The 9,938-nt window shown below is 43.7% G+C and overlaps 1 pseudogene; it reads left to right on the top strand.

The window, feature by feature from the left end:
* Positions 1 to 690: 690 nt before the first annotated feature.
* On the top strand, positions 691 to 3,681 carry LOC147889205 (uncharacterized; annotated as a pseudogene).
* Positions 3,682 to 9,938: the final 6,257 nt, after the last annotated feature.

Genomic DNA, 9,938 nt, shown 5'->3' with positions numbered 1-9,938 from the left:
TCTCTTCCTAGAGAAAAATTGGATACACTAACCTCCCTATATGAACACGTTCAACTCATTGTATTCGATGAGATTTCCTTGGTGGGGAAGAGAACTATGGACTTTGCGGACTTGAGAATGAGGACATAGAAATGCAACCACTCAGAATATATTGGCAATATCATTGTCATCCCTTGTCATCCCTTGCGGAGACTTCTACAAAGCAAAACCCGTCAAAGACTCTTGGGTTTTCAAAAAAAATGATAGCGACCTCGAATCAATGGCTACTTCTTATTGGCACACCAAACCACAATGCTATGATTTGAAAAAACAATGAGACAAAGTAACAATAATTTTATAAATGCTTTAAACTCCTTGAGAAATTGTACACACACACAAGCTCAAGTAGATTGCAATAACCAAAATTGCTTGCGCACATAAACTCTGAAACAAACAAGCATAGTAAGAAGGTACTGCGAAAGAAAACACATTTTCAAAGCAATTGACCACTTCTAGTTGCCAATTGAGGACGAAGTGTAGTATGATTTGAGGCACCAGTTTCAGGTCCTGCTGACGGTCTGAGGTTGCGACAATCTGCTCATCGTAAGACTTCTAAAAGGTACGCAGCGATCTGCGATCTCTTTCGAGAAACTTTGGTGAGTTGATCTTCCGCTATCACCAACTTCTTTCAATTCCATGCACTAGCCTAGCAGGCTGCAATCGACGGAGCTGGTATTTGCTAGCTTAGCTTGGTCGACTCCCTTCCCGTTGCGTTGCTTTAAGGCTCTGCTGCTCCCTCAGCTTCAAGTTACACGGATAATCCTTGATCGCAAAACGCAACAGTCACTGCACTACTTTCTTGTTTGAACGATACTTGCTTGCTTGCATGGCTTTCTCGTGTGGTTTCCTCTTGTTTTGGTTCTCTGCTTGTATGCATGCAAATTGATGCCGCTCTCTCTTCTAGATTTTTCCCCGGACGGATTTTCGGAGGCTTCGATCAATGGAAGAGCTGAGTCCCAAGGAGCTGAGGACCAAGGGCAATCAGGAATACTCGCAAGGGCACCTAGTCGAGGCAGGGAAGTACTACACTCAGTGCGTGGAGAAGATTCCAGAAGGAACCCGCAGCGGGGAGCTTCGACAGGAGCTCGTATTGGCCTTGTCTAACAGGGCTCAGGTGCACCTCAGCTTGGGCCTTTTCCGCGAGGCGCTGCATGACACAGACCTGGCACTCAAGGTGGACGAGTTTCATGTCAAGACAATCTTCCGCAAGGCTAGGGCCTTGTATGCATTGGGGGATCACGGTCAGGCTGTGGGGTGCCTCGAGGTGGTCGTGAGGAGAAATATTGATAGGGAAGACGAAGTGGCCAAGCTACAGAAAGAGGCTAAGCTCCTCCTTAAACACGGGAGAATGTACGTGTTTGAGATGTACAAGCAGCAACTTTCCCAACTTGCTGATGGCTACCGAGTGCCTGTGGATCCCAAGCGCTTGGGTTCCAGCAGAGGTGGCTGGCCTGTTGTGGCTCCCTTATGTGCCAACAGTGCTTGCCAGAATGAGGCAGCACGGGAGGAGTTGTGTGAGAACTGCTGCCTCGTGTCCTATTGCAGCTCGAATTGCAAATATTCCCATGCCAAGGAGCATGAAAAAGTGTGTGATGTCACACCTTCAAGCTGGAAGCCAAAGATGAGCAGGGCTGGTGGTGAACGGCGAGATTCTACCTACCTTTGGGGCAACGTGCCTGCCATCAGTATGTTGATCCCAGGCCAGGTGCCTCCCAACGACGTGGAGTTGTGTTTTGCAGCATCTGGAGACCTTCGGACGTGTTCACCACGGTCTCTGAGCTCCCTGATAGCTATTCAGGCAGGGTCTTCATTGTGGTGAACGACTTCAACAGACACGTGGCGTTGAGGAACTTTATCATCCTGGAGATGTTGAGGCTCTATGGTCCGGATGCCATTGATTGTGTCATTGCATTGTGGTACTCTGATGCCATGACTCAACTGCAAAGCACGGCATGCCAGGCAGCAGGATGGGATGTTCTCAAGAGGGTGTGGATACCTTGAACGCTCGGCAGCCACCCTTGCTGCATGTCTGACCACGTCTGTTGAACGTGGACCCTCTCTGGTGGCTGCTTTCAAGGGTGGACTTTCCACTCTCTCAGTGAACTACAATGATAGTCAGTGGGCTCTCCTGATGGAATACCTTCAGAACAACATACTACCTTTAGACGTGAGGGCTGCTCGCATGGAAAAGTGCATGCCTGTGTTTGCAGCGCTCATGCAAAGCGTCCCTGGACCTCTGAAGGTGGCGTGGTGCCAGTTCCATTGCTATACTGGCTTAATGCTGCCTTTTTCTTCTGTGATGGATTCTCACTTCTCAGCTGCTAACCTGTTTTCGCTAGAACCAACTGAAGGCTGGTTGCAAAATTCATATGCAGATCCTCTTTGTGGCTGGGGGTACCAAGAAATGCGGGTGCGTTACATGAGTCTGGAACACCTTCCGAGGACATGTATGGTGCACTCTTTTTCCACTTGAGGAAGATGCTGCTGCGGTTTGTTGAGATGATGGAGTGCACCAGGGTGGAAATAAAGCTCTTCAACCAGGATGCCAGGCAGTTGGCTGCGGACTTCAAGAAGTCCGGTGACGGTATTACCAGGTTCCATGGCATTTCAACTTCCAATATAGCTGACAGCAACTACGTGGGCCTGCTGCAGGTTTTGAGTGACTGGGGGCCTTTGTTGGCCAGCAACGGGACACTTCTTACCATGGAAATCCAATGGTTTGAAGCCCTGAACAATATTCAGGCCATGAAGTCCATGGGCGTGCAGCAGATGAGGAAGAGGATGGTCACGTTAATCAGGAAGACACTCAAAATACCAAAGGAGGCTGATGCTGCATGCATGGTGAAAGCTGCAATCAAGAGGCGCAAGATTCCGGGGCTCAATGAGCACCAGGATTTTGTGATCAACACTTTTGATTACATTGCTTTGCTGGCCTGGTGCACAAGGACTGACATTGCCTATGGCAAGCACCTGGAGAAGGTTGGCGCACACCAGGCTGCAGCAGAGGTTGGTCTGGAGGCAAGAATGAAGCACCTGTGTGTCCCTCCTCGCCTGGGTGTGTCACTGGATGCTGGCCCTGCAGCTGCACCTGTAGATTACTACTCCGGTGTGGCAGAGCTCAAGTTTGACATGCTTCGCAGGAATACCTTCATGGAGCGCTATGTGAGTGGACCACCAAGCACTGATCAGTGGCACTACTTAACTAGCTATGAAAGGATACCTGAAAACTGTTAATGATGATTAATCTCCACAGTCCAATGGATTAGCGTGCAAGTGCCGTGTTTGGGGGTTTACTCTACTTTCCTAAGTGCAACTTTGCAGTCGTGTGGAGTGCTGAATATAGTGCTAATGTAAAGTTTAGTTTAGGGGACACACTGTGACTAAATGATGGGGCCCAGAAAATGCAAGATTATAACTGAAGTACGATTCCACTGCATATTAGAGTGCAAGATGCACAATATTTTGTACACAGCATATAAGAGTTATCGTGCAAGATGCATATCCTTTTGTACACCGCATCAAAATGGTGCAAGATGCACCATCTTTGATCCTTGTTATTGTGTTCCTTTTTTTTTTGTTGAAGTGGATTACTGTACGTTTGGAAAAAATGGGCATCTGCCCATCCTCCACGTGTCCACAACATGAGCATGAGAAATTCACTTCATTTTGCTGAACTGGAATACCTGAGCTGAAGAGATGGAAGAGTATGATTGGTGTCTTTTATTTCACCCTTCTGATTGAGGTTGAGTTTTTTGAATTTGTTTGTTATCTTGCATTTTGTTTTTGGGGACTGATATCACACATATTTCAACGATGCCGTCCCCTATATAACATTAAACGTATCTTCAGAGAGATTGAGAAGTTTTGCCTGACGTTGTCCCAGCACAATGGATTTGCTTTAGCATGGGATTCTGAGTAGTCACTTCAGCACTGAAGCTGCAGCAATCCATAGCCCCCAGCAGATCAGCTCTTAGGATGAAGAGTTGGGCATATTTTGGTCTTCTTCCAAGCCACTGAAACCCTCTATTTATAGGGATACACAGCAGGAGAGCGCAGCATCCCGAAGGCTTGAGTTTGACACCAATGGAGCAGACTCTTGTTGTACATATTGGGGTGACTGTAAGGTCATTTGCATACCGAGGTTTGGGTCCTATTCTGGACTACATTTCTCTATGCTTTGGTCACCTATATGGCTGTGTAACTAACCTTCCTCTGCATATAAGGTCAGGGCTTGACTCAGCAAGAAAGTCCCTTCAAAACTCACTTTAGCAAGAAAGAGACTCTGTGGGTCTTTAGAAACCCAGTATAGCTGCTTATGCTTGGGCACTGATGATGACATAAGTGACGACATAAGTGTTGTTTTGCTTGCTAAGTATGTCTTCCTTTTGTTTTTCATAAAAGTTTTTGTTTACCTCTTTTTGGCCTGCCGTATGGTAGTCCTTAGTTGTTCTCCACGCCCCAAAATGAAAATTGTTTTGTTGGCTTTTCCATGGTGCCTAGCTCGTCCTATCCATGGCGACGCTCAACATGACGCAAATCATTACAGACCCAACAACAATATATGGAAGTACTATTGACAACATATGGAAAAACACAACAGCACCATACAGCTCACACAGAACGTACTTCACGTACTAGTCCGACCACTCCCTCATCTACGCCTCCATGTCGTGAAGACGCAGCAAAGCAAAACAAATTACTCCCACAAAAATAAAAGGCAGGCCACCTGAACTACGTTCACCTTGTTTCTTCTCTTTCATTATCCCTCTTATTTTTTGTGTAGATTTTTGGTCTTTAGAACAACAAAAAATCTAAATTTGTATGATTGGACTTATTCTAGTCTTACAAAGGTATATTACTTTAGCATATTCCTAGAAGAACGTTTTGCTAAAGGTTTCTAATTAGGTTGCAAGAACACACAACTAGCCATAATTCTTCCTAGATTTGTTTGACCAAACTGTCTTGGGCGATTACATGAACCTTTCAGACCTCCATGTTAGCCCCTTTGATGGGTTCTGTTTACCCCAAATCCTGCCCTTCACCAGGGCACCAGGTCCACATGGCTGGGCCTTCCATGCAACCCATGTGGCAACCATGATGCTGCCCACATGGTTGCCTATCATCGACACAACAAAACGTTGCACATCAACAGCCACTCGCCACTCTATATCTGCCCATGTGGCATCTATACATTGCCTCCACATGGCAGCTCTCTCAATCCCATTAGTGTGGGTGTCCTGCCCCTCTTTCCTTATGATTTGGGGGTTCACAAGTGGGGCAGTGACCCATCTAAGCCAACAATGATACACTCTACCCATAGGAAAGCTCAGTTTTTAAGCACAGACCAGGGACTTAGAATGTTCAGGGACAGAACACAGCAGCCACATAATGCACCGCCATGTGGAAGGTAGCCAGCAAGGTGTGTAGGGCTGGTCCAACAGTAGGTCTACAAGACTGGCATCCCATTAGCAAGCCCAGCCCTGCCCTCAAAACATCGGACGGTGAGTGGTGAACATATGTAAAACCACCCCTTGAATCACTCAAGCACAAGCAGCAGCATCATGTAGCCAATTAGAGACAAGCCACATAGCCAACTTGATGAGCATGCAGCTCAGGAAGGATATGGTAATTCAAGCAGCAAATGAAGGTGCAACATGGCATCTTGGAACAGGCCATGGCAGGCTCTATGGGCACTCTGAAGATATTGTGTCGATTCATTTTAGGAATAAAGGCAGGAATAATATTTTGGGAGGAGGGCAGATGCAAGCCAACCCAAGGGCTTTATATAGGGGAGGGGATGGCCTGCCCCCAGAATTCGTACTGGCCAACACAGAGTTTGGAAGATTGCATCCTTGTACTAGATGGTAAGCCTTGGCTCCCCCAAGTAATAGGGTTATCATGCTATCACGAAGTCACTTCATCAGACACCTAGTTCAATACATTCAGATACAATAAAGTCCCACCATAGTTCCTAGGATGGAATGGTCCTTTGAATGGTGTTCTCATCATCACCCACAAGCAGGACCTAGGGTTCAAAGCCACCAGGAGCCCTTCCAAGGGTGCCTCTAACTGACCCAATTTCAGTTCAGCCTGTTTGCGTCTTAGGAACTTAGTAGGCGAGTAGCTAGGCAAATGCTTTTTGTTATGACTAACAACATAAATATGAAAGTTTCTGGTAACTACGGGAGACCATGAGCTATAACCAGGCCAATATGCTTAGCCCATTTGGCACCCACAAACGGTTTTCATTCAATCAATGGTAGTTAGACCTTTCCCCCCAAATGAAATTGCATGAATGGTGCTTAGCCAGTCCCATTTTGGTGGACTTTTCTCATAACTCAAGATCTCCATCTCTCGGTTAAGTTTTCAGTCTGAATTGGCTTTTCTCTTCCCATGCCCTATGCAGTCAAGGGCAGCTGCAACCTTATGCAACCAACCAGCCAGCCAACAGGCTGGTTGGCAGCAGGCTCAGCCAGTCCTGATTCTGGTGGGCAGGAGAGAGTTGTCCGGTTTATGGGGCACTCCAGCCCTATACAAGGCACCCATTGGGAGGGAAGATAAGCAATGTAGAGCAGCCATGAGGATTGCTTCCAGGCACTGGAGAAGATGGAGATGAGGGCAGCAGCAGGGTGCAGCAAAGGCACCAGCAGATGCAGCAGACCCTTGCACTTATGAACAACTCAGAAGGTGAGCAGGTCATAGAGGTGCAGAAGGTGAGGTTGGCATAGGTTCGAGGGGCTCCTTCGTAAGCCTTTGAAGACCCTGTCCACATGGTATAGGTCGTGAGTGCACTTTTGTATCTATGTTTTGATCCTCTCAGAGGACATTTCTATTCAAATATTGCTTGCTACATGTTGCTGTCTACTTCACAGTTGAATGTGGACTGGATATATGTTTGTGTTTACATATTGAGTAGGATTTAATCTCATTTATGACATCATGGTCGATTTATTTTCCGTTGTATATAGTGGTTTGGGCATGACCTTTCAAGCAAGGTTCAGTCACATCAATGTGTAACATGGTTTCAGAACTAAATGCTGAGACATGATTAGATTCTCCAGCGTGCTATTAGATCCAGAGGGATTCTTCCATGGCATGTGGCACTCAACAAGACATGCTAGAAGGAATGGATACACTCCTGAGCTGGCTTTGCCTCCATAGCGTTGCTGAGATGATAGGGATTCTGGTTAGGAGGTGATGTACACGGAAAGAGCTTGATGTGATGGTTATCGGGCTTGTTGGGCTAATGGCAAGCAGTCATTTGGAACTCGAGCAAATTCCTTCAAACCTTCCCCTGTCTGGGTCTATTGGAAATGGGTATGCTTTCTTGAAGAACCCTCAACCGCAGGAATCTTCGAAGTGATTATTGTGCTCCTCAAGATTGCAAATGAGCCATGCTTTTTGTAGGAATCTGCTTGAACTCAGCCAGGATGTCTTGTTGAAGCTGATTTGGTTGGCCCCCTGATTTGCTTGCTGTGGGCATCAAGCCAATAATGCTTTACATGCTTCGTCAGTGTCACTCCTGGTTGTCGTGTATGTAGCATCTGCTGTCCTTGGCCTAGGCTTGGGGTGCTGCTCGAAGGTGTGGGGGTTTTTTTTGAGTTTACAGCCAAAATGCCCTAGGAATCAGTGCTGAAGTATGGCTGGAGCCTGTACAATAAGGCCAATTGCCCCACCTGAACAGTAGAGAGCCTTAATTGCACTGACAGAAAAATCTGCAATTTTGAACGAGCAAGGTAAGACAAAAATATATTTCCCAACATGAGGTCACTGTTCCACGTCAACTCTGAAAGCAAACAAAAGGAATATATGCACATTTCAATCCTCCTTTAGAGCCTTTATCCATATATGACGCAAACTCTATTATACTTGTTAGCCATTTTCTGAGAATACTCTCTTTTAAGGTAGCAACAGTGGTTGCAGGCGCATGAATTGGGGGGGGGGGGGGGTGTTCTCAAAGGGTACGGAGATCGACAAAGAACACAATGAAGGATGATTCATGCGCCGAGGGTTACATGCTATTTGCTCATTTCTGTCACTACAGAACAAGAAAAGGGATATCAAAGACCTCAAAGTTGGATTACTCAATTGCGAGGAGGCGGCAAATCCGGGTTGGTCAAGCTTGAGATTGCAGCAACTCCTGGCAAGAAATTGTATGAAGAAAATGAATTTTGTGTTTTTCTTAATAATGACACATGGATTGCTCTACTTTCAGCATTCTATAACTTCATCTAGGCTGGTCATGTAAATATACAGCATGCAACCTAAGAAAGTTGAAATCAATTATTTTCCAAATAGAACTATAAGATCTCTAATAGATGTATCTAGTAAAGAGAGTTAGGGCACCATTCCATATCATCTTGAAAGATTGTGGAAGCCACAATACTATGCACTATTTAAAAGTTGCCGATGGCATGGGTGATGTAGATAAAGACTTGGTAATTAAGACTTTTAATTTAAGGTTTTTTCTTTTAAACTTTCGTACATTTATTACTTCAACTAGTTTCAAGGTCAAATATAAATTAATTTTTTTGTCTCCCCTAATATTAGATTACTTGGATGGTCAATTTGCATCCTCATGTAATACCAAGAGGACCCTCTGGTATTCTTTCTACATTGAATGATACTATACAACAAGAGGAATTAACAAAAGTAGAAAAATACTAGAAGAAACACAATTCCTCATATATAGTACTATGTATTTTTTCATGATACATACATAAATACAATAAAATGTACACATTCCTTAGTGATTATCAAATTTAATCAAAAGCCTTTTTCTACAGTATTTGTTCAAATTGTAGCTCAAAACTACAAATCAACCAGAATTTGGATAACGATGCTTATTATTGTTGAAAAGGTGAGAAGGGTGCTAAACCAAAAGTGATACCTCGAATGATAGACACCATTGACACTAGTACAAGCAAACTCAAAGTTTTTGTTGCACATGAATGGTTCCTATCATTCCTAGGAATAGATGATATTACTATAATGCTAAGGAGGTGTTGGGCATTGTGCTGCTGGGCAACGATTGCTTCTAGTCGGACAATTCTCACAAGCAAGTTCATTCAAAAAGTACATGTGAGTATTTGCTAGTTCAAAAAGAATACATGGTTTATTTGAATTTCATTGCTGGATTTGTCATCATGGAAAATAAAAAACAAAACAAAGAATGATTAACATTTTAAAAATATTAATTTATATATTTGTGGATTAGTAAACTTATTTGCTTGTTACTTTTTTTCTTATACAATAACTTGTATATAGGATAAAAAATATTTTTTGTGATTCCATTCACTTGTTATGCTTAACATTGATGCAACAACTCATGTCCAATTCAAGTTTAACTAACTTGTGTTTTGTGTCATCGTGTGTATTTTGTAGGTTTCAAACCAAAAGACACCTAAAGATCATGGATACAATAGATAAAAGCTTGAACATATATGGTTTAAGTTGTTTAGACATTATTAAAATGTGGCGATTGATTGTTTAATACTTTAAGAACTTTCCTCATGGGTTTTAAGTACTCTACTATATATATATATATATATATATATATGACATTATAATTGATAGTTTTATATAGATGTACCTTGTGGTTGATTGTTTGATGCTTTAAGAACTTTCCTCATGGGTTTTAAGAACTCTGCTATAAACATGCGTGAAATTATAATTGGCAATTTTATAGCAGCCCTTAGAGAGAGAAAAAATTATGCAAGCACTTGTATGTGCACTTTCTTGTAGAGCGCTTGAAGGAGAATACTTTGTATAATGGAATCATAGCACAATTCTATGGAAATTTGATGGTCTTATTGAGAAACGCAATAGAGGTGATCATCCATGAAACTATTGACAGTTGACCATTGCAATGTAGCAATGGTGATGTAGAAGTATAGGAA

The sequence above is a fragment of the Dipteris shenzhenensis genome, chromosome 20 (genome assembly GCF_047967505.1).
Source record: "Dipteris shenzhenensis isolate YYH24624 ecotype China chromosome 20, Dip_SZ_1.0, whole genome shotgun sequence".
Classification (NCBI taxonomy): domain Eukaryota; kingdom Viridiplantae; phylum Streptophyta; class Polypodiopsida; order Gleicheniales; family Dipteridaceae; genus Dipteris; species Dipteris shenzhenensis.
The sequence above is the reverse complement of the archived record's forward strand: the minus strand, read 5'-3'. Positions and strand labels throughout refer to the sequence as shown.